Raw genomic sequence first — 24,099 nt, 5'->3', positions numbered from 1 at the left:
AGGCATTATATGGAATCAAGAAAGCTCCCAGAGCTTGGTATGAAAGACTTCATAACTATTTGATAAAGATTGGTTTTCAAAGAACAAATGATAACAACATCCTGTATATCAAAGAAGGACCAAACAAGAAGATTGTGTTGGTAGAAGTCTTTGTGGATGACACTTTATTTATAGGAAATGATGATTTATGCAAATCTTTTTTAGAAGAGATGAGTAAAGAATTTTAAATGTCCATGTTTGGAGAGATAAAATTCTTTGTTGGATTACATATTCAATAGAAGAAATATGGTATCTATATTACTCAATCCAAATATATCAAGGAGAAACTAAAGAAGTTTGGAATGCAAGATTGCAGACCAGTTCAGACACCTATGTCTTCTAGACATAAGCTTTCCAAGAATGATGCTTCCAAAGAGGTAGATCAGACCACATATAGATCATTGATTGAAAAATTGCAATATGTAGTGCACACAAGGTTTGATATTGCATTAGTAGTTGGTATGGTGGCAAGATTCTGAGAAAGTCCTAAAGAAAACCATATGATGGCAATCAAGTCCAAATCCCAACCCTTTAAGCCATTTGTCCTAATTGGAAATTAGGACAAGTATCTAAGTTGAGTACCCTTCAAATATGTCGCATGACGTAATTCGTGATATTAACCCTTTTGGTTTGATTTTATATGTGTTTTGCTATGATGGGTTTTTGTATTTTACTTTATGAGTCTTTAGTGTATTTTCTATTAATTAAGCCTAATTAAAAGATTTAATTAATGGTTTAATTTAATGGAAAATTAATATGATATTTATTTTATTTAATTAATTGAGAAATTAACTAAATAAAATAATTAAATTTGAAGATAAAAGTTATAAGTTTAAATTTTGAACATGATAATATTAATTTAATTTAATAATAATATATTTAGAGTTCATTTTTAAATAAATGCTAAATAATATTATTATTTAAGTTAATAAATATTTTATAAATTAAGTTTCGAAAATAAATTTAAAAGTGGAAAAGATATTTAAATTATTAAAAGATTCTAGATTGCATGACGTGTGCATGTGATTGAAATATAAATATATTAAGATAGAACAAGTGGATTTATTAAAGTGAGTACATGAGATATAAAAATTAATAAATTAAATTGGAAAGAATAAAGTAAATATTTAATAAATTAAGGTGTATTATTTTAATATTTATTCACATAGGAGTATGTGAGCTCTTGGGAGTTGTCATGTAGACAACATGGGAGTTTGCACTCTAATTATGTACGTGTTGTCTACACTTAGGAGTTAGCATATTATTTGAGCACATGGTGTTTACAACATTTTAGACACATCATCATCTTTATCTTCTTATCATGGAAGTTATGTGCTTAGTTGTCATGCTTATCTCCTAGTTCTTTCTAGACACATTCTAGATGCATCTTAGAGGGCTTTAAATAGAGGCTCTCCTAGTATGTATGAACAAGCTTACATGCATTCGAGAAGCTCATATGCTTCTACAAGCACTTCTAGTCACTTGGGGGGGAGGGGTTCGGTTCTTGGAGGAATTGCGAATGTTGGAGAAAGAAGGAATTTTTGAAAAGGAGAAGGTTCTAAGAGGAGGAGCTTCTCTACAATTTCTTGAGGTGTAGTGAATTAGCATCAGTGTCCAGGTAGGCACTTATGATTATTTCGCATATTCTATTATGCTCTTTCTCTTCCTGTCTTCATCATGTCTGTTATATGTGTCTGAATATACTCCATGAATGAATCTTCAATCTTGAAATTAGAATCTAGATATGTATGTTAATTTTTATTTGCTTGCAAAGAAACAATAGGAAACCCTAGTTTTATTTATGAAGGAAATTCATCACAAACTGCCCTGTCGCTGCCCCTTACATAGACCCGAACTCATACATTCATAACTTTTTATCTATACCAAATTTATTCGATCGCTCCAATTAGATCTGGCACAACTTGGCCCTCTCTAACATATTTCAAATTCGGCTTGATCCAACAGTTCATTAGGGAGATATGTCCCCCGTACTGGGACTGTTTTATTCAATGACAGTCATTCCTCCATTTTCCATAACCAGGAGTTCTTTGTGCGTAAACTTCACAAAAATAATTTATCAAAGCATGGAATGAATTAAAAACTAAACCAGCATAGATCTAAGAAATTTATAATCAAGATTTGGAAATTGATTCGAGTTTGGGTTCGAATAAAAGTAGAATCTTATTAATATGCATTAGTTTTATGATTTATTATCTAATCTTAAATAATTAAGATTAGTTAATAGTAGAAGAAGTGTAATTAATTATTAGTAATTTAAGTAAATGGATTTTTAAATGGGGGGTTAAACTTAATTGATCTAACTATTTAGACGGTATATCCATAGGGTAGCAGAGAGTCTTCTCACTTGATAATAATCATTGAATTATTAGTTATGATATTAATAATTAAGTTATGCAATAGAGTCTTAATTGAAATGATTATTGATAATACGAATTTGTTAAGAAAATATTAGTATTCATTGAAAAGAGTGACGAATGTGGTCATTATAGATTTATTAATAAGATTTTCAATATAACTTGTTATTAAATAATAACAAGTCATTATTGAACTATTAATATTGGAGAATTGGATTATAGTTGACTTTTAACTTACAAATTATAGTTAGTTATTAATCAACTGATATTCATTGGGTTGTTGGTATGGTTATGTAATTATTAATTAAATTAATCAATTAGAGTTAATTAAATTTAATTAATAATTAAGTTATGTAATAGAGTTTTAGTTGATATGATTCTTCTAACGAAGTTGTAAAGTATTTACATCGAAGTTGATAAGTCTTATTCTAATGACTTGAATAATGACTTTAGATATTTTAATGGTTATTAGTGATGATTTAATTATTATAACGATTAAATTAAGAGACCTAAATTTTAGTAATATTTAGTTAAATTTTAATTAAGTATTGTTAGAATGATAAAGAGTCATACCTATGTTCATTATTAAGTGATTTAATTAAGATTAATTAATAAAGCGAATAATATTAATTAAGGGATAATGAAGATTAGTGTAATGAGTAAATATTTATCTTTCAGTTATTCTTAGAATGTAATTTTAAATAATGGAAGGATAATGTTATCGAGGGAACAAACGAGTTGACTTGTAGGTCAAATGATTAATCTTATATACTTGAAGTATACTTGCAAACAGAAACTAAAACCTCCATACTCAATTCTACTATGTAATTTTAGCAAACCAAAAACATGTGCTTGCATTGTGTTTTCTCTATGCTTCTTATTTTGGGTTTTTGGGTTGATTAGTGTTGACCAATTATAGGACATCTACTAAAGGCTCGGGGGTTATGATTGTGATGTCATGATGATGTCTTTTGATCTCGATTTTTTATAAATTCAACCATGGTAATGTGATGGTATGCTCTATGAGATGTTTGTATTTACTGATTATTTTTGCTCATCGGTCTTCTTGAGTGAAGCTGAGTTATATGTATCTGAGACACTTGAATTAACCATTTTTGAGTCATCGATCAGTTATCCTTGGATTACTTTCCAGTCGCCATGATGGGACTGAAATGTTGATTTATTTCTTGATGATTTCATGTTGTGACATGTTTTCACTCAACCATTTTTGGAGTCTTCGATCAGTATTACTTTGAGATACTTTTTGGTTGCTTGTTGAGAACCAATGGATATTGTGATTATCAATGATACCTTCAGTTGCCAATAGAGAACTGTTGTGGTTATGATTATTAATGGATGTTTTTCAGTTGCTCATGGAGATTTGATGCTTTAATTGTGGATTATCTTTTGGTATTTTTCCAGTTGCTTGTATAGGACTGTGGTGATTTTGAGATTTATGATTCCATGAGCTTAGGGTAGGTTATCTACTTGTAGTGTCAGGACGTGGCTTGCAATGGGGGTCGGGGCCCTAAGTGGCTGCCAGGGTAACTCATTGTAAGTTATTTAATAAATGAAAATATTTACACTAAATGGGGATTAAATGAACCTAATAAGATAATTGTATGTTCTCGCCCATGCCTCGAGTGCTAATACAGACTAGGATGGGAGTAGAGAGAACGCTTGGTTGCAACCTTGCATTCCGTAGTATGCCTCGTCAGTACGAGAGGATACTAGTGGATGCATAGGGATCACTAGGGGGCCAAGGTCTATTAAGAGACTGCCAGGATAACTCTAGTGTGATCCATACGATGACACTTTCTTGCTTGCATAGTAGGTTTCCTACATGTATTTGTTATGCCTGTAGGAAGTAGATGTCAATTTGTGTTGGAACCCTTGAGTTAGTATACTTTTAGGATTCTTGGACTTAGAGAGTTTTTGTGCTATGTGATTTGATAACCTTTTTGGAACTTAACATTATCTCCTCAACGTGGTGGGAGTGGACCATTTAGGTTCCACGCAGTCGGGTGGTAGTGCTTTTTCACTCTTACCATTTGAGATCCATCCGTAGTCACCGTGGCTAGAGCATTCTTTGTTGGTATTTATCTTCATCTAGTTCTTGGATCTTATGATAGATTTTATTTACTGGTATGTTTCTTTATATTGATGATTAGCATGTGATAGATGATGTTATCTACTTTGTAGGATCATCTTATGCTTTATTCTTGCATGTTAGATTTCTTTATGCGTATGTTATAGCATGTTAGAATTCTTTATGCATATGTTGTAGTATGTTTTAGGAGTGACGTCCCTACTATGATAATGCCGATGATCTCTTCGGTGACTTGGGACGTTACGTGCGGGGGATGGCTAGGGCCTACGATGGTCTAATGATGCTATTGACGGTTGGGGGGAACTACACACTTAGATTAGATGTGTTTTATGATGGATGGTATTTTTTATGATGGTTGTTATATCTTTATTGATGGATGGATGTATCATGTATGTTATTCGTTTCATTTACTTTATTGCACTTGCATCATGGATTAGAATAGGATGATGTACTTCATTTTCACACATGTATATTTTTTTAAGATTTTCGTACCCTGTGTCATGTATAGTGGATTATTGAGCATTCCAAATTTAATTTCCAAGAGGCATACGGAACTAATGTATAATATAGACATTGGACATTTTAATTATTCTTTCATGTGGATGTGGTAGTTGTTAGACTTAGTATTAATTAAATTAAATGTGACACAACGTCTTGGGATCCTTATGGAATGTAACCTGTGCATATGTTTATAGTTGATAATGTTATTGTTTTCGCTACTTTGTGTTTGATATGAAAGGTTTATCTTTCATGATTTTAAAAAAAAAATTTTTTTGGCAAACTAGTGAAAATTTAGGTTAATTCTTTTGGATCCCTTGGCAGGGTGTTACATATTGCATATGAATCAGTACATGAGGTAAATTGATATTCGTTGAATATTGTCTTTGGCATGTCTGTCATATCAAAGAAAATTGCTAAAGAGGGAGAGTATACTATCATATGACATAAATTTTGTTTGAAGATGTCAAAGAGGGAGAACTTGTGAAAGATGTCAAAGAAGAAAAACTTGGTCTGATATCATAAAGGGAGAGTTTGCTATCAGAAGAAGATGTTAAAGACAGAGTTTTGCTGACAGAGGGAGAAACTAAAGATAGGGGGAGTTCAGACTGATAGAGGGAGCTCTCATGGATGAGAATCAAAAATTAACTAAGGACATGTTCCTTACTTTATTCTTTCTCTAAAATTTTGTTGTATTATGACATGTTGTGTTTCCATCAATGCCAAAGAAGGAGATTGTTGAAAAAAATTGGTTAATTGTGTATTATCTTTGATGTTACATAAAATGTCATATCATTTTTAGACTATGTATGTTGATCTCACTCAGGTGATGAAGCCAATTTCCTATGTCTCTCGAGCATTCTAGAGTTTTCCTAGTTCAAAAGATAGTGTCTACCAAGTTCACTCGGGCGACAAACAGAAGTTCACAAAAGATTGTGTTAACCAAGCTCACTCAATTAATGAAGGAAATGTTGGATGGAACCAATGTTAACCAATCTCACTTGGTTACCAAAGGAACTTTGTGAATATGCAGTGTCAATCGAGTTCACTTGGTTAACATGGGAAAATCATTTCTGAGTTAGTGTCTACCAAGCAAGGTTAGCTAACAAAGGATTATTTTTTGGCATATTGAGTTCAATGGATTTGTTTGTTGGTTCTAGTTGACTCAGGAAATGAATATTAATTATTCTAAGTTGTATTCAAGCTAACTTGATAATGCATAAGATATAAATATAAGATCAAGTTGAGGATTGAATGTGTGCAAGTGAATAGAAGATTTGAAGATTCTTAGAGGAAGCAAATTAGAAGGATAAGAAGAATATCCTTGTGGAGATGCAAAGATACATTCAATGAAAAAGAATCAAGTATACAAGCCAGATTTGAGATTTGTAATCAGCAATTTAGTTGCATTAGAAATCAAGTCATCCCATTGTTACTCTCTAACTATTGTAGTAGTGATCTAAATCTCTTAATAGAGTTGGCTTAATGGCTTTTTGTAAATCCTATAACAAAGTGGCATTTCTAGATTGAATTTTTTAAAGACCTCTAACAAGGCCACTCCTAACAGGGTGATTAAATCCTCTAACAAGGTCACACCTAACAGTGTGTTTTGTAACCTTTAATAGAGTTGGCTCCTAACAAGACTCACTTCAGAAGAGAGAAAATCAGTAAGTAGTTGCAATTGGTGGTTTTTCCCAAATTGGGTTTCCACATTAAATCTTGGTGTCACTTGTGTTCATGCTATTTATTTTATGTGTATGCAACTAATTTAACAAAGGTAATCATACAAAATATCATAAGATTTGCATGTTAAGCATTTACTAAGTTACAACATTTTCTAGTATAAATCAAGTGCCTGTGTGTTTACCGAGCATCAATATTTTCAATGAAATTTGTGTTCTGTTCTGACATATAAGTGATCTAGGATTTATTTTTGTGGTAATTGATTTACCCCTCCCCTCTCAGATACTCCTATTATATTTCTTACAAATCAAAGTATCTAGCATTGCAAATATGAATGATCTCACCTCCTATTATGCCACTGGCAATAGACATACATAGTAGTCATCCTAAGAGAGAGCCACCCAACCTATCACATTAAAAGATCATAAAATCCTATACCAACTAAAATTCCACACACAAACACATGTTCTAGTTGTGATCACATGTAATCTTAGTTGTCAAAATATCCATAGCTTAAAGAGCACGCACAACAAGTGCCAACCCATCCAACTATCCATACCTCCAAAGGTATACCAAGTGAATCTCACATCATCAACATATCCAAATTGCTAACCTGCAATCACATGCCTCAAGAGCAATACCTGCCACATATATACCAAGAAGCTCCCATTATAAAAGATTATGTCAAATCTATAACCAATCCACTCACAACATCTAAAATAAATGAATCCATATAGTATCAAGGACATCCACAACACATATACCAATAACCTGCAAGAACAATTATCATAGAAGGTCTCTAACGCTCTCCCAGGTTCTCCACAACCAACAAAAGAAAGAGATAAATGAATAACCATGTCATCTCTCACATGACATATATGAACTCAATGTTGGAAATATGGCTAGATAGATGTATTATTTTTTTCATACATGGAAACACATGTTTTTGATATGCCATGATGTTGTTAGAGTTAGAAAATTGTCTAAGTGTTAGACAGTTTGTAGCAATATAGTGATAGATTTGGTATGTACAGATGCCATACATTGAGCTAACTCATGTGCAGTTGAGGATCGATAGTTGATAGTATCATGATGATGTATGTCGGTGTGAAAACCTATACAGATAGTACAACACAAGTTACAGTCAAAATACCAGTTTAGGTATTTAACTGAATAGAACATTGCATCTAAGAGAATTAGATTGTAAGATTTAAGGAATCATTTTGGTGACAAAATAATCGCTAAGTCATGATGGTTTGGCATCCGAGATGTTTATCCCAAGTCATTTTCATATTTGGTCAAGTGTGTGAAAGCATTAAGGATGATTGAGCATAGATTTATTAATATACAAGATATAAGTAAAGATCATATCTTACACAGATAGAATGTGAGATATATGAGATGTGAACTATTGTGAAGAAAGCTTAAATGATATGTGAGCCTTATGTGATACAAAATATGATATATGATCAGAGAAAGTGTGAGATACAACAGTAAGACAGTATTGTATGTATACATATACTTGTGAAAAACTTAATTGTATATTTCATGTTAGGATAGTGGGCTCTTCTTCCATATTTTGTATTTGATCCACCAACTCTGAATAGGGTTGAAGAAACTCCTAACAAGGTTGAGGCTTTTAACAAGGCCTAGTCCTCTAACAAGGACTTGAGACACTATATGTACTTCACAAACTCCTTACAAGGTCAATATTATTTACAAGATTCTTTTGTTTAGTGGATCATCTTGTGGGTATCATCCCCATCAAGGTTTTCCCTTGGCCAGGGTTTCCCTAGTTAACTAATAATGGTGTTATGATTTCTCTTTTTGTATGGTTATAGTTAATTTTCAATATTGTTGGTTTACTTTCATATGTAAGTTATCAAGTAATTAACAATATTCAATGGTGGGAAAAAGTTTGTATAATATTGATTCACCCCTACTCTCAGTATAATCTATTTCTAACAATTGGTATCAGAGCATAGTTGCTCAAAAGAGGCTTGAAATCTTGAGTAAAATCCTTGTGAATATTGAACAAGTAAAGAGAAATCCTAAAGAAGCTCTTGAGAAAATTGACCTTCTTACATAAGAAATGTATAATCTAAAAGATAGGTATGAAGATGTGAAAGTTTACATTGTCAAATTGAAAGACAAGATTGATGATTTGAAATCTGGTAAGGAATCAAATGTGTAGACTAGTGACAATGATGAAGTGGGAGTTCTCAAGAAATAAAATGAGATTTTAAAACATGAGTTGAAATTTTTTGAAGTTGAGTCTTAAGAAAGATGACAGTAAGAGTGAACCAAATCTTAAAATTGAGAATGCAAACCTTAAATCCTAGTTGACTCAAGTAACATCTAAATTAGATTCTATAAAGATAGAACATGCTAAGTTAGAGAAGTACAACACTATTGTGAAAGGAGAGTTGACACAGGCTAAATAATAATTAGAGAAGCTTTATTCTAGTAGTGAGAAAATTGATGAGAAAATATTTCATCAAAGACCTTTTTATGAAAAGACATGTCTCGGATGTCTTATTGATAAATCAGCCAAGAAAACTAAAGTTAGAAAGGAACCAGATTTAGTTGTAGAAACCCATAAGCCTAAAGAAACTGATTAGAGTAAAATCAAATCTTCTAAAAGTGTTGAACCAGTTGATTTTTCTAAGAAATCTAATGAACCAAAGATAAAAAAGCAAGTTAATGAACCTAAAAAAGTTGAATAATCCAAGGAAGATAGACATGAATTCAGAGGTAGATGTTTCATATGCAATGAAGTTGGTCATATTAAGAGAGATTGTATAGGTAAGTCTTTTAAACCTATTACTAATTTATATTTTTTATAATTGTCATGGTTATGGACATAAAGCAGTAGATTGTAAGAAACCTAAATTTGATGGTAATAATGGGAATAGTAGAATATTTAGGAATACTAACCCTGCAGGTAATGAAAGAGGAAGATCCCAGAGTAGATCCAATGATGGAGAAAGATCTAGTGGTGAAAGGAAATATTTTGTATGTTACAAGTGTAGCAATCCCAAACATATTGTATGGAATTGCAGAGCACTTGAAAGCCAAAATGGAACCAATCAGAGAAGGAATGCACCTATATTTCAGTTATGCAATAAATTTGGATAGATAATAAGATTTTGTAGAATGGACAGAAGAAACTTCAATAGGAATCATAATCATAGAAGGAACACTAATAGAAATGACAGAAGGAATGGTAATGGTAATTGCAACAGTTAGAAGGAAGCAATCAAAGAACATGTTGATGAATTCAAAGAACTATTTATGAAAGAAAATAATCTGGAGAGTTCCTATACAGTTTTGGCAGAATAGTAATTTGATGCACTTGATGGGAAATTGAAGTAACAAATTGTTTGTGACTCATCCTATCTGAATTAGGCATTTCTAGAAGAGGAAAAGCATCAGTTAATCAGAATTGATGAGAGATTGTAAATTATAAGTTGCGTAGTCAATAGAAGGTAGATGACATAAAGAAGAAGATATGGTCAAATGCACATTTGTGTGATTGCAATAAGTCATACAAAAGAAAACAAGTTTATTGGTAATTAGTGACAAAGAAGGAGAAGATGCACATTTAATGTGGAGCTAAATTTGAAATGATTTAAGGATTACGAGCAAGATTGTAAGTACCATTTGATCATGTGAAGATTATGGAGCAATTAATGAGCAATTTGACAGCAAACTCAAGTATGAAGAAAGTTGTTTGAAGCGAAAAGTTGAAGAAGCCATAAATGTGACATCAAAGGTATTTTATGAAGATTTTGTTGGAAATTCTAGTATAAATTATAAGTAGTATGTCAGGATAGTCAACATGTGATATAAGTGATAAACCTAGACATAAGCTCAAGAAACACCCATTTCTTCTCTCATAGATGGTCTGTTAGGAGTTTTTTCTCAAATCCTACAAAATGTATCGCACGTAGAGGACGTTAGAAGTTACATCCACTATAAATTTGAGAATGTTGGAGATGAGGACATCCATAAGGATTTAGAATTTATGTGTAATGGAGACATAATCCTAAAATCTGAGTATGCATACTTGAATGAGTTGAATTTGATTAAGTATATGTTCTACACAAAATCCAACAATCATGAATGGACCATAATTATCCTAAGTAGAGTCCACAAAGATATGTTTTGGGTAGGCGATGTACCAGTCACAATTGACAATGAACTAATTCATAAGGTCATAGGTATGAGCAATGAAGGATGTAATCCAGTAAACGATGGGAATGTGAGAAAGGTCATTGAAACAAAACTTAAAATTAAATGTGATAGCAAAAACATGAGAGTTGATCTGATTTAGGAAATTTGAATCAAAATACTAAGCAAGATTATAGGTTACAAGTTAAACCATAGTTCTAGAGTTAACTCAATGCTAAAAGGATTTTTTCATGCAACATATGTCATAACAATTGAAAGAAAGAAAGTGAAAATGTGAGAGATTGTCAAAGTAAACTTGTTGGAAAATATTGCTAAGCTGAAGAAGTACAAGAATATAGTCTTCAGATATGAATCTCTATTAACATACCTATTTTTCTATGCAACCAAGCAGTTCCTTGGTATGACAAATTGGGACAACAGTGAATATTTAATGAAGATGGTTACACAGTGTTACAGGGAAAGATTTGAAAATGTCACAGATAGTGATATTGATAGAATGATGAAGAACTTCCAATCTAAGATGAAGCTAAGATATAGAATCCCTCCTTTAATGGTGGAGAAATATAAGGATGAGATAAGTTTCATGGTAGAAATTGATATTACATTTATGGAAGTAGTTGAGCCTAGGGTGAAGTTTATTGAACCCATGGGATATGAAATGAATGAACTCATTGAAAGCTATGCACATATTATATTGCAGTCAGAGAAGGACACTAAATCTCCTATATGGGGTACCTACGAGGAAAAGAAGAGAGAAGTTCATTCTGAACTTCACAACAAAGAAATTAAGAAGAATGTGGAGAAGAAAATCAAATCCATTCTTAAGGAGTCCAATATGACAAGAGAGGAAGTTAATGAGTTCAAAGGTATAGCTTCAAAGATGAAAGTCGGTGAGTAGATTGAAATATTGGTAGCTACATCTATTGTATTGGTAACACCAACTATGGATGTGAAAGTAGTAGTGCCTACTTCACAAATTTCTACTATACCTTATGCAACAATTACGTAGGTCCAACTAGTCAAAGTACAATTTGAACAACCAAAGAGGAAGTTTGAAGATGAAGTACCCATTGCGAAGAGAAAATTAAAAAAAGAATGATGAAGGTTAAACAAGAACCTACAACACCTACAAAGAAAAGGGTCAAGCAAACCACCAGTAGACCTGGAAAGAGGAGAAAGACACTTCAAATCAGTGATTTGGAGGAATTAGATGAAGACGTTGAAGAAAATCTAGTTGAACAAGCAATTGGAGAAGGAAGGACACCAACTGGAAAGAAATCTTGGAAACCAAAGGTAGAAAATCTAAATATGCAATAGACAATGACAATTTTGTTGAGTTGAATAAATATTATAGCTTGTATAATAATATGGATAGGAGACAACCAGAGAATGCCATAGTTAGAAATATGATCTTAAGAAATAAAAGGTCTGATAGCATTCAAAACAAGAATTCAGAAGATCTATACAATAGGTTACTAAACAGGAAGAAAAGAGTGTAGAACAAGATTTAGTATGCAAAGAACATTAACAATAAAGTAAACATTCACAAACTAAAACTAAATTCACATATATGTTTAGACAAAGAAAAGAAAATAAGAAGTGCAAAACCTCAAAGAAGAAAACACTCCATGCTTTCTTGATTTTGTAGATGTGTCCTTTGATGTGGATGTATGCTCAAGATGCTCAAAGTTGCTTCAATGGTGAAGATGGGTAATAGAAAATTGGTAGCTTTGTAAGCTCTCAATTTGGCATTATAAGGGTAAGATTGATGACTTTGGTTCTCAAAATAGCATGGTAACTTTAGCTCATAGATTTTTGTTGAAATGGCTTGGAAGGGGATTCAATTTATAGGCTAAGGGCTTGAGGGATGGAGGGCTAAGATGCAAGGAGAGATGAAGGCTTAAGGAGGGCTAGGATGCACTCAAAGGAGAGCACATGGATTGTGCTTGTTTAGCACCAATGGGAATGTGACACTTGTCACAAGGAGGATGAGTGTGAGAGGGTAGGGTAAAGGGTTGGTTAAAGGCATAATGAGTGGAGTTGAGTATGTAAGAGAGATGTAAGAGGAATGAGTGTGGAAGAGGGAAGAGTTTGGAAGATGGATGTAAGAGTCATGAGTGGGCTTGTAAGAGTCTTTTATGGTTTGTAAGAGCACTCATGACTTGGTGGTTGGGATTTTTGAGAGGAGACTTTGGTTTGGTTTAGGAAAGTCTTAAACTTGTTTAGGGAATGTGACAACATTAGGGGGTGGATTAGGCTTGGGTTTAGGATTAGATTAGGGATGTTAGAGATGTGCAAGTGGATGGCATTAATGAGGGTGGGTGAGTTAGTAGCTAAGCTTGGTTAGTATGGGTGGATGGGGTGGATTAGGCTAAATGGAGGATTAGGGATGAGTTAGGGGTTTTTGGATTTAAGGATTTTATTTATCAAATATATTTATTTAATAAAAGGGGATTTTTTGAATTAGATAGGAGAAAAGGATAGGTTATTTGATTTATCAATTAGGACTATAGATGATTAATTAAATTAATCAGCTAGGGGATGGCAAAGGATTAATTAAATAGGAATTTAATTAGTGATGCCTTTTTAGATAACTAAATAGGATTACTAAAGCGGTGTAATCAAATTTAGGTGTCTACATTTTGCCCCTCTTTGACATAGTGTTGAGACAACACTATTTCAAAGAAGTTCGAATGAAGACGACACGAGGAAGATGTTTTAGCAACAAGGTTGCCCCAGTCTCGGATAAGAAGAGGAGAGACTAGACTTAGATGATGCCCCCTCAAGAAGGTGGCGTGGGGAGAAATGAGGCTCAACGACTTCTTGAAAAGCACAAGAAATTGAGATGAGCTAAGACACAGGTTGGCAAAGACAAGGGGCTGAATTAGCTCAAACTCTCACTACGGGATAATGATAAAGGGAAAATAGAGGCATAATAGAAAAGAAAGGTTAAGACTTTCCAGAATTGGGGGGGGAATGGAGGAGTGGAGCGTTATAAAAGGAATCCATGGATAGGGAGATGGATGAGGGGATTATAAAGCTGATGCAACAAGATTTCAAATAGTCAAATTGGCAGAAGATGGGTTTCCAAGATCCCTAGGACTAGGATTGTGGATCTCGAAGGATGAAGTTTGGTGGATTGATTTGATTGGTGGATCTCTAAGACTAGGATTGTGGATCCCTAAAGCTAAGCGTGAGGAGTGATTCAAAGAGATACTGATGCATAAGCTGGGGTAGGAGCAACAGATGCAGGATATGGATGGGAGATAATGGAGATGAAGGGATTCCATTGAAGCTTTTTGAGCGGGGGGATACTTTAAAGAGAAGTACCACCATGTAGTTCAGCACTAGATTTGCTATAGGACTGTTGGTTAATTGCCAAGGTTACCAAGAACATCAAGGCCTTTTCACCAACCGTACAAAGGACTGACGAACTGACTCAAAACAAACACGCAAGGATTGTCCCAGTATCACACATGAATCCTAGAGGAAGCAGCGTGGAAACGACACTGGGTAACCCACAAGAAGAAAAAGAAAACAAATGAAAGACCTGATCAAGACCTTACGCTCTGATTGCCCCATTCGCAGCATACCATGATATGGAAGATCGTGGCAACCTTGAGGAGGGAACAAGGAGATTTCTTAGAAAAGATATTTCAAGACCCAAAAGGGAAGATCCCAAATCAAAAGAAAGTGAAAATCCAAAAGAGAACCGTTTGCCAACGAGATGGGTAGGAAGAGGTACTAACAGACCAAGATCAGACATGAGGAAAGCTATATCCTGCAAGGACCTATCGGAGAGCACCTCAACTGGTGGATTTGGATGAGTGATGCATCTAGCAAGTTGAACTAAGAAAGATAACACTTTGGTGACAGGAAATCTAGCTAAAGGATGCATTGGAATAGCTAACCAAGATGTGCGATGTGTGCAAGATGTTGACCAAGGACAAACTGACACGAAAGCTGGATAGATACAATGGTACTAAGCTAAAGAGGATGTACAAGCTGACGAACCAAGATATGTTACAAATGTACAAGTTTGTTCATGTTTTATTTTTTGTGAGATGGAAATGTTTATGAAGGGTGGGATGTCTGTAATAGTTGATAGGTGGATAGTTAGATGGTTTGCGAAAAGCTTGAGTGAAAATGGGGTTTTGTGTGTGCACGTGATAGGATACAAGCTAGGATACAAGATTATTTACAAGCTGGAATATGGTACAAGCTTTGGACAAGATTCGGATACACAAGGTATGGTACAAGATTTACAAGGTATAATACAAGCTTTGGTACAAGATTTTACAAGCTGAGGTACAAAATTTTACAAGCTGTACAGGAAGTATTTACAAGCTCCATCAGATTTTGGATATTTGGTTGGAACACTAGGGGAACAAGCAGGTGTATTATGGGATGGTGGGTGGATGGATGAGGGATAGGATAGTGATAGATAATGGATTAGTCTTTAGTACACAAGGCACCTGAATTACCAAGTTTTTACCAAGGTACCTATCCAAGGTGCTTGAATTGCCAAGTTTTCACCATTGGATGCTTATTTCTCTTAACTATTTTTTTTTATTTTTTTGTATTTTTCAAAAGCTGGGTATACCAAGGATCTTCAAGCATAGAACTTCTTGAGATGAATGATGTTAGTAGGATCATTCAAGAGTTCTCCTTCTAGTGTAGATAACTGATAGGCTCTGGAGCCAAAGGATGCAGTGACAACATAAGGACCAAGCCATGTAGGTTCAAACTTGCCTTTCTTTTCTCGATCTGCTTGGACTTTCATGTTTTCTTTGAAGACCATGTCACCTAGTTGAAACTGTCGTGGGAGCACCTTCTTGTTTAAATTCCTTTTGAGACAAGTTTGGTAGACTGTGACATGGTCATAGGCTTGTTGTCTCTTCTCGTCTAAGAGATCTACCTGGGTGAGCCGAGCTATTCTGTATTCTTCATATGATATTTTCCCTTGCAAAGATATGCGTAGTGAGGGAAGTTCAACTTCTATAGGTAATACCGCTTTGGCACCATAGACTAAGGAGTATGGAGTTGTTCCTGTGGATGTACGGAAGGAAGTTCAATAGGCCCATAGAGCTGGATTTATTTGAAGGTGTCAATCACGGTCAGAATCATTGACAACTTTCTTTAGGATTTTGAGGAGGGTTTTATTAGTTGCCTTTGCCTGGCCGTTACCTTGTGGGAAATATGGGCTAGAAAAGTGATGATGGATGTGGAGGGAAGTGCATAATTCTTCCATGTTGAGATTTTCAAAGTTACCTCCGTGGTCAGTGAAGATGGTGGATGGGATGTCGAAGCGGCAAACAATGTGGTACAAGATGAACTTGGAGACCTGAACTCCTGTAGCTGAGACTAGGGGGACTGCTTCCACCCATTTAGTGAAATAGTCTATAGCTGTTATTATCCATTTATGTCCATCAGATGAGAGGGGTGTGATACTTCCAACTAGATCAAGGCCCCAACAAGTGAAAGGCCAAGGTGGTGCAATAGGCTGTAGATCCTGTGCTGGAGCATGCACAAGATTTGTGTGCTGTTGACATGGGAGACACTTTCTGACAAAGTCATAGGAGTCTTCTTCAATGGTAGGCCAATAGTAGTCTTCTCTAAAGATTTGTCGTGCTAGGACAATACCACTCGTGTGGGCACTGCAAAGTTCGAAGTGTACTTCTTTTAATGCCATCACGGCCTCATTTTCATCTAAACATCGAGAGAGAGTATCGTGATAACCCTGACGATATAGGATATTGGCTATGATAACATAGCGGGATGATTTTTGGATGAGGTTCTGGCATTGGGTACGTGTGAGGTGAGGGGATATGATACCATCGTTAAGGTAAGCGTGAATTTCATGGTACCAAGGGGATTGGGGACCAACCAAGATACAAAAATGGTTTGAATCCTCATTCGCATAGGTGGGTGTGAGGAGTTGCTCGACTAAAAACTCATACTGCGTAGCTTCTTGGGGAATTTCCAAGAGCGAGTCGATAGTGGCCATGGCGTCTGCTGCCTTGTTCTGCATTCGAGGCACTTGTGTAAACTGAAGCTTTGTAAAATGTTGGGTCAGCTGATCAACTAGCTCTTTGTAGGGTAATAGCTTTTCATCTTTGGTTTGATATTCATTTAGGACTTGCTTGATGATGAGCTGAGAATCGCCAAAGATTTGTAACTCAGTGATGTTCCATTCTGTAGCTATCTTTAATCCTGCTATAAGAGCTTCATATTCTGCTATATTGTTGGTACTAGGGAATTGAAGCTTGAAGGCTTTTGGAATATAATATCCTTGAGGTGTGACCAGAAATATTCCTACCCCTGATCCATGAGATGTGTATGAGCCATCAAAATAGAGTTTCCATGGGGGTTGTTCTTCAATTAGACAGATATGTTCATCTAGAAATTCTGTGACCAAAGGATATGCATCTATTAGAGGTGTATCAGCTAGGTGATCTGCTATAGCGTGCCCTTTGATTGCCTTTCTGTCCACATACTGGATGTCAAACTCACTTAGTAGCATAACCCATTTTGCTAGCCGACCTGTGAGTGTTGTTCTAGAGAGCATATACTTGAGAGGATCAATTTTGGAGACTAGTTGGATGGTATGACTTGGCATGTAGTGGCAAAGATTTTGAGTTGAGAAAACAACTGCCAAACAATATTTTTCCATAGGAGTGTAATTGAGTCCATAACCAACTAGGGTTCTACTAATATAGTAGATGGCTCTTTCTCTACTATAATCATCAAGCTGTGCTAGAAGTGCCCCTAGAGCAGTAGGCGTTGCTGATATGTACAAAATCAAGGGACGACCAGGAACTGGTGGAACCAAGATAGGGGGATTGGCTAGATACTGCTTGAGCTGATCAAACCTGCACTGACATAAAGGATCCCACTTGAAGTTCTCATCCTTCTTTAGTAAATGTGAAAATGGTGTACACTTATCTACAAGCTGGGAGATGAAGCGCCAGACGGATTGAAGCTTTCCCTGAAGAGAGCGAAGCTGTCGCAGTGTCTGGGGAGGAGGCATGTCTAAAATAGCCTTGACCTTCTTGGGGTCGATCTCTATACCTCGTTTAGAAACTATGAAGCCTAGAAGCTTGCCAGATGTGACCCCAAAGAAACACTTCTTGGGATTTAGCATGAGATGATATTGGGCTAACCTATTAAAGACTTTCTCCAGGTCAGCGAGATGATCCATGAAGGTGTGAGATTTGACTAGGATATCGTCCACATAATCTTCCAAAATGCTATGGATAAGATCATGGAAAATGGTTTTCATAGCTCTCTGATAGGTAGCCCCAGCATTCTTTAGGCCAAAAGCCATCATGGTGTAGCAAAAGGTTCCCCAAGGGGTAGTGAATGTTGTCTTATGCTGATCCTCTTCTGCAATCTTGATCTGATTATACCCAAAAAATCCATCCATAAGGGACAGAATTTCATGTTCAGCTATAAGATCTACAATCATATCTATGTTGGGCAAGGGAAAATCATCCTTTGGACAAGCTTTGTTAAGATCTCTGAAATCAGTGCAGATTCTGATGTCATTGGAAGGCTTAGTGATAGGGACCATGTTGGAGATCCACTCTGAGTAGTCGATAGGTTGGATAACTTTAGTAGCTAACATTCTTTCTAATTCAGCTTTGACTAGTAATGCCACCTTGGGGTGCATTTTTCTCAGCTTTTGTCTGACGGGCTTGATCTTTGGATCAACTGCAAGATGATGAACTACAAGCTTTGGATCCAACCCTGGCATGTCCTGATATGACCATGCAAATCGGCCAATGTTCTCTCTTAAGACCTCAAAGAGGAGATCAGCTTGGTCTTGTGATAGGGATGCAGCAATGTGAACAAGTCTAGGGATCTCTAAAGAACCAATGTTGACTTCTCTAGTATCCTCTATTAGAATAGATGACACCTCTGGTCAATTATCTTGAGGAGGCAATACTAAATCCTCATGTTCTGCTTGTGGCTCTGGATTTTCTTGCTGAGGGGTTCTCTTCACTGCCTTAGCTAGTATCGGATTCACATTAGTTCCAGTTTTGGGTGTATCGAAACTAGGTTGGGGATTTTCTCCAAAATACCCCTTCGGATCTAGCTTATAGATATAGGCAGAATATGGCTTTTTCTGCTTGTGAGGTGTTTCAGCTCCCATGAATCTTAGAAGTACTTCCTTTGATGTGAACTCATCAATGTGTATGACACTTGGTTGGTCCCAATCTATGAGTTGTGGATAAGCGAGTGGTAGGTCAATGAGATGGATGGATAGTTCTCGGAGAACAGAGTCTCCTAGGAAGATTTGGTCTAGGATATCGTCGTAGGATCTCTTTTCGACTTCCTCAGAAATGTCTTCGATTTCGACAAGGTCGCGGTGGATGTTTGAAAAAGCATGACCGTTCTCGTTGGTGCCCCCAATTGTGGGTATGCCAAAGCCAAGACCTGACTTCATTTCCCACTTATGTGCTTCGATGGGACATTGCATGCCCCTTTCTTCTGGTCCTAGACCACCACCTTGATAGTTCCATTTTTTAGTGATGAGCTTATGTTCTTGGGGATACTTCTGGCTGAAGTGATCAAGGCGTGCTTGATTTCTTGGAGGTGCATCCTTATGTAACCAATTGTTGATATCTAGAGTGAGCTCCTCATGAAGAGGGGTTTTTGAGGATACAAAGATTGTTGGGCCAAACTGTTTGTATCGAGGAGGTGGAATCTCCTTAGCTTTTTGATATGTCGGTCGTCCATGGGTATGTGGATCAAGTGGGATTGCTCCGACAACAAATGCATCTGACAGACTATATTCTCCATAGCCTTTGTTGTTGATCTTTACGGTAGATAGGGTGGAGGCGATGATTTGTATAGGAGGCTTCAACCGCATTGCAGTAAGCAAAGGGTTCTGGATCGGCATGGATGGTTACCTCAATGCCTTGATGCGAAAATTTGATGCACTGATGGTAGGTGGATGGAACGGCCTTCATAGCGTGAATCCATGGGCGACCGAGGAGGATGTTAAATGGTAGGTTTAGATCAACAACATGGCAAACTATCTCTTGGATGACCAGCCCAACCTTGATTGGTAGCAAAATAGTCCCAACTGTGGTTCTTTCTAAGTTGTCATAAGCTTTGATGGTGATAACCTCACTGATCATATTTGCCTCAGCATACCCAGCTTGTTTTATGAATTTTAGGGTGTAAATGTTCAAGGCTGATCCATTATCTATCATTACTCTTTTCACGGAAAAATTGGATACCATGATGGCTATGTGAAGCGGAAGGGTGTGATCTAGCTCAACCGCGGGTATGTCGGTGGATTTGAAAGATAGGGCACATGAGGATGAAAGGTGTCCAACAAGATTACAAAAATCAGTAGCATTGATATCAGAAGGGACACGAGATTCTATGAGAGCACTATCAAGGATGTCTTTGTACACAGGACTAGTGCGAAGAAGGTCTAAAATGGAGATTTGGGTTGGCATGTTCCCAAGGTGTTCCAAGATATTGTACCATCTTTTTGATGGAGCTGATGGTGCTAATGAAATTGGTGGGCCTGCGATGTTAAATCGCACTCTTCGAGTGGTGACTGCACACTCATTGTCCAGTCCTCAGATATTGATAACATTGGCAGAAGGCTCTTTCTCAAATATACAACTTATAAGGCTACCATAGTCTATATAGGATGAAGTGTGGTCATTGTTCTTCCCATGCTGTTGGTTTGGTTGGCGGTTGTTGTTGTTGTTGTTGTTTTGGATAGGTGCTTTTCCAGGATGTTGGTTGTTGTGTGGAGGAAAAGCATTTTGATAAATCTGTAAGCCTGCATTGGGAGAGGTTTGGGCACCAACTTTGATTTCTTTCCAATCAATGAGGTCCTGCACATAATCCTTTAGTTTCATGCATCTAAGGGTGGTGTGACCATTTATCCTATGGAACTTGCAATACTCATTATCTTTGTACCACGCAACTTTGGATTGGCTTGGATCAATTTGCTGGGTGGGAGGAAATTTGATGAGGTTTTCTTTAGCCAATTTCTCAAAAATAACATCCAAGGGCTCACCAAGTGGTGTATAGTTTCTAGGTGCGGGTTGGAATCTGGGTTTTTGCCCTGCAGCTACATTGATGGCATTAGCTTGATTGTTAGACCCTTGAAAGTTGGGTCTTGTATTGTGGTTTTGATAGCTTTGGTTATTCTATTGTTGGTAGTTGATAGCTTGTTGATTGTTTGTTTGATATGGTGGGTTAGACTGGTTTTGAGAAGGACCAACAATATTCACATGTCTGGTGTCAGTAACCCCATCTGTTGCAACATGTTTGTTTTTGTTCCAATACCTAGACTTGTCATTGGAATGTGATTGATTTTGGTTGGCCTCTTTGTAAATCTTGACCACACCATCTTTGATGAGTCCTTGCTCAAGGATCATTCCTTTCTCTTTGATATCTTTATAGGTCTGCAAACAGTTCATGGTCATGTGGTGAGCCAAGCTGGGATGGGCATTATCAAAAAACATTTTCACCACATGGCGCTCTGGCAAGGTGCAGGATATGTGGGTGGTAAGGGTTTTCCATCTTTGCAGGTATTCGACAAGGCTTTCTCCACCTTTTTGCTTAGTGTGGACAAGGTCAACTATTGATAGCTCTATTTCAACAAGATAGGCATATTGGGCTACGAATGCCTCAGATAATTCAGCAAAGTTTTTAATTGTGCCATAGGGGATTCTGTAAAACCATTCAAGAGCTAGTCCAGCCAAGCTTTTGGGAAAAAGGCGCAAGAGGAAGACATCATAGTATGCCACGTCTTGGCAGTGCATGTAAAATTCTTTGATATGTGTGACAGGGTCTCCTTTTCCTCTGAATTTGTCAAATTTGGGTACCTCAAAGTGTTTGGAAAATGGTGTCATGGTAATGGCTCTGTCAAATGGGTAAGGACACACATTCTCAAACTTGAATGTCTTTGGATCATTCCCTTCTTGGATGGCTTTCAGAGCTGTCTTCATTTGCTCCCATTTTGAATTGATAGGTGATGGCTGGGGTGCCCCCAATGTAGGAGTGCCTTGAGGTAGGTATGCACTAGATGGGGCCACTCAATATGGATGGCTGTGAGGGATTTGCTGATAGGGATTGTACATTGTTTGGGTAGCTACATGGTGGATGATGAGTTGCTGAGGGGGAGGTGGCGTATATTGTTGCATGTGCTGCGAAGCTTGCTGTTGATATGGGATTTGAGGTTGGGATTGAGGAACATAAGTTGGCTATGGGATAAATGGATTGCTTTGTGGAGGTAAGGTATAAGATGGTTGTGAGGCTTGGGGAAAGGATCGGGGGGCTTGTGGGGCTTGACCAATATATGTGGGTTGTGCCCCCATTTGGAATGGTATCTACAAATAATTCGTGGTTGGCTGGGGTGGTGGATTACCTCCTAGAAGTGGCATTGAAAAGTAGTTGGTAATGGGAGGTAATGGATTAGTTGGTGGTGGAGGTGGTGGGAATTGAAAGCTTGGGAATGGAATTGATGGGGTTTGATGGCTTGGTGGTTGGATTTGGAAGCTCGGTAGAGTGGTGGCGGGAGCTGGGGTCACTTGGGAGCTTGGCAGAAAATTGGCAGTAGCTTGTGGATTTGTAGCTAATGGTATTGAGCTCCCAAGACCTAATGGAAATGATGGGATTGTGCTTTGGGCTGTGGTGAACAAGCTGGGGGTGATGAAAGGTTGATTACTTGGCCCCATGGGTGGCATCCCTGTTGTATATTGCTGAGATTGGCCAAAGATGCTAGCACTGATTTGGGAGATGGGTGGATTTGGAAGGCTGGGTTGGGGAGCAACAGCAGCAATAGTGAAGGGGGTGAATGGTGAGGTGTTTTGGGTAAAGGGGGTTTGGAGTGGAGAGGTATGAACCAAGGATGGAGTGGTGGTGGTTAGGTTGGCTTGCGGCATGGAGATTTCAACTTGGGTGGATGATGGCATGTTTGGGTCTGTTGGATCATATGGATTGGCTAGAGGCTCTTCTTTTGGCATATATTGAGGATAATTTGGATCATAAGAGCCTATGGGTGGTGGTAGTTGCCCAAACAATGGGTGAGATGGATCTGATAATGGAGGGGGTCTTCCAAAGTCAAAGGTTCCTACATTGTCCCTTCGAAATTTAGCCATGATTGTCTCTTTGTTCTTGTCTATAATGGCGTTTACCAATACTGCATTTCTTGGTTGGTTCATGAAAGCTTCAATGTCAGTAGGTGATGGCATAGCTTTCTCTGGGCTGAAGGATGGCTGAGTGCTCAAGGGGGGTGATGTTGTTCGATCCAAATGATAGGGCTCCATTGTTTCTTTCTTCTAGGCTAAGCGAGTGACAGGTGGCATGAAAAATGCTCCTAGGGATGAGATGCAATAATGCTGATGGATGCAAAAAGGGGAAGGCTTATCTATGCAAATGATTTCCTAGGTTGAGGCAAAGCTATATGAAAAAACCTAAGGAGGATTAGGTTGGGGATTCTAACTTCAAAGATATGTTGCCAAAGCACAAAAGGTCTGCTTTCCTATGTGCAAGCTTGGTGGTGATTGTGTCAACTTAAGGATAGACTGATGATCCTTTAGGAAGAACACGAGATTGACCACTTGTGGATCCCAACCTTTAGCTCAAGGTGATGAGGGATAACAAGTGACAAAGCTGGATTACCCTAGACAAAGCTCTGTCAAAGGGACAACCTTGGTGAGATTGGTAGATTTGAAAGATTTTTAGGAATGGCAAACTTTTGGCAAGGTGACAACAATTTTGAAAGCTTAGATGTGCAGATTTTGGATTGCTGGCTAGATGGTTTGGTTCTAAATGAGATGGATGAGCTAATAATGCTTACAGGGATAACCTAAGATGGTTGGCTCTTCTACAAAGATGACTCTAAAGTGAAGCTTATCCAAGAAGATGTGGAGAAACAAGGGTGTCTAATCATAGAAATCATGCCTAGTTGGTAAGGCATAAGCAGGATTAACTCTCGGATGTTGGCTAAATTTGATGGTGCGCTTTAACCAGGCCTCTTGAAGTACTTCGTCGGCAGCTTTGTCCTCTACTTTGTGGAGTTTGGCAATTCACGGGCTTGGTGTTATTTCTTTTCTCTTGGCTGAAAATTCTTGGCATGCCAGAGATGGCTTGAGTTTGACTTTGTGAAACTTCTGTTTGGGTTTGGGTTGTTCCGACATAAATTCCTGAATTTGCTTGGCT

Source organism: Cupressus sempervirens, chromosome 10 (genome assembly GCF_028749045.1).
Source record: "Cupressus sempervirens isolate cs-2001-9-10 chromosome 10, ASM2874904v1, whole genome shotgun sequence".
In the NCBI taxonomy this organism is placed as follows: Eukaryota; Viridiplantae; Streptophyta; class Pinopsida; order Cupressales; family Cupressaceae; genus Cupressus; species Cupressus sempervirens.
Note: the sequence above shows the minus strand (reverse complement) of the source record.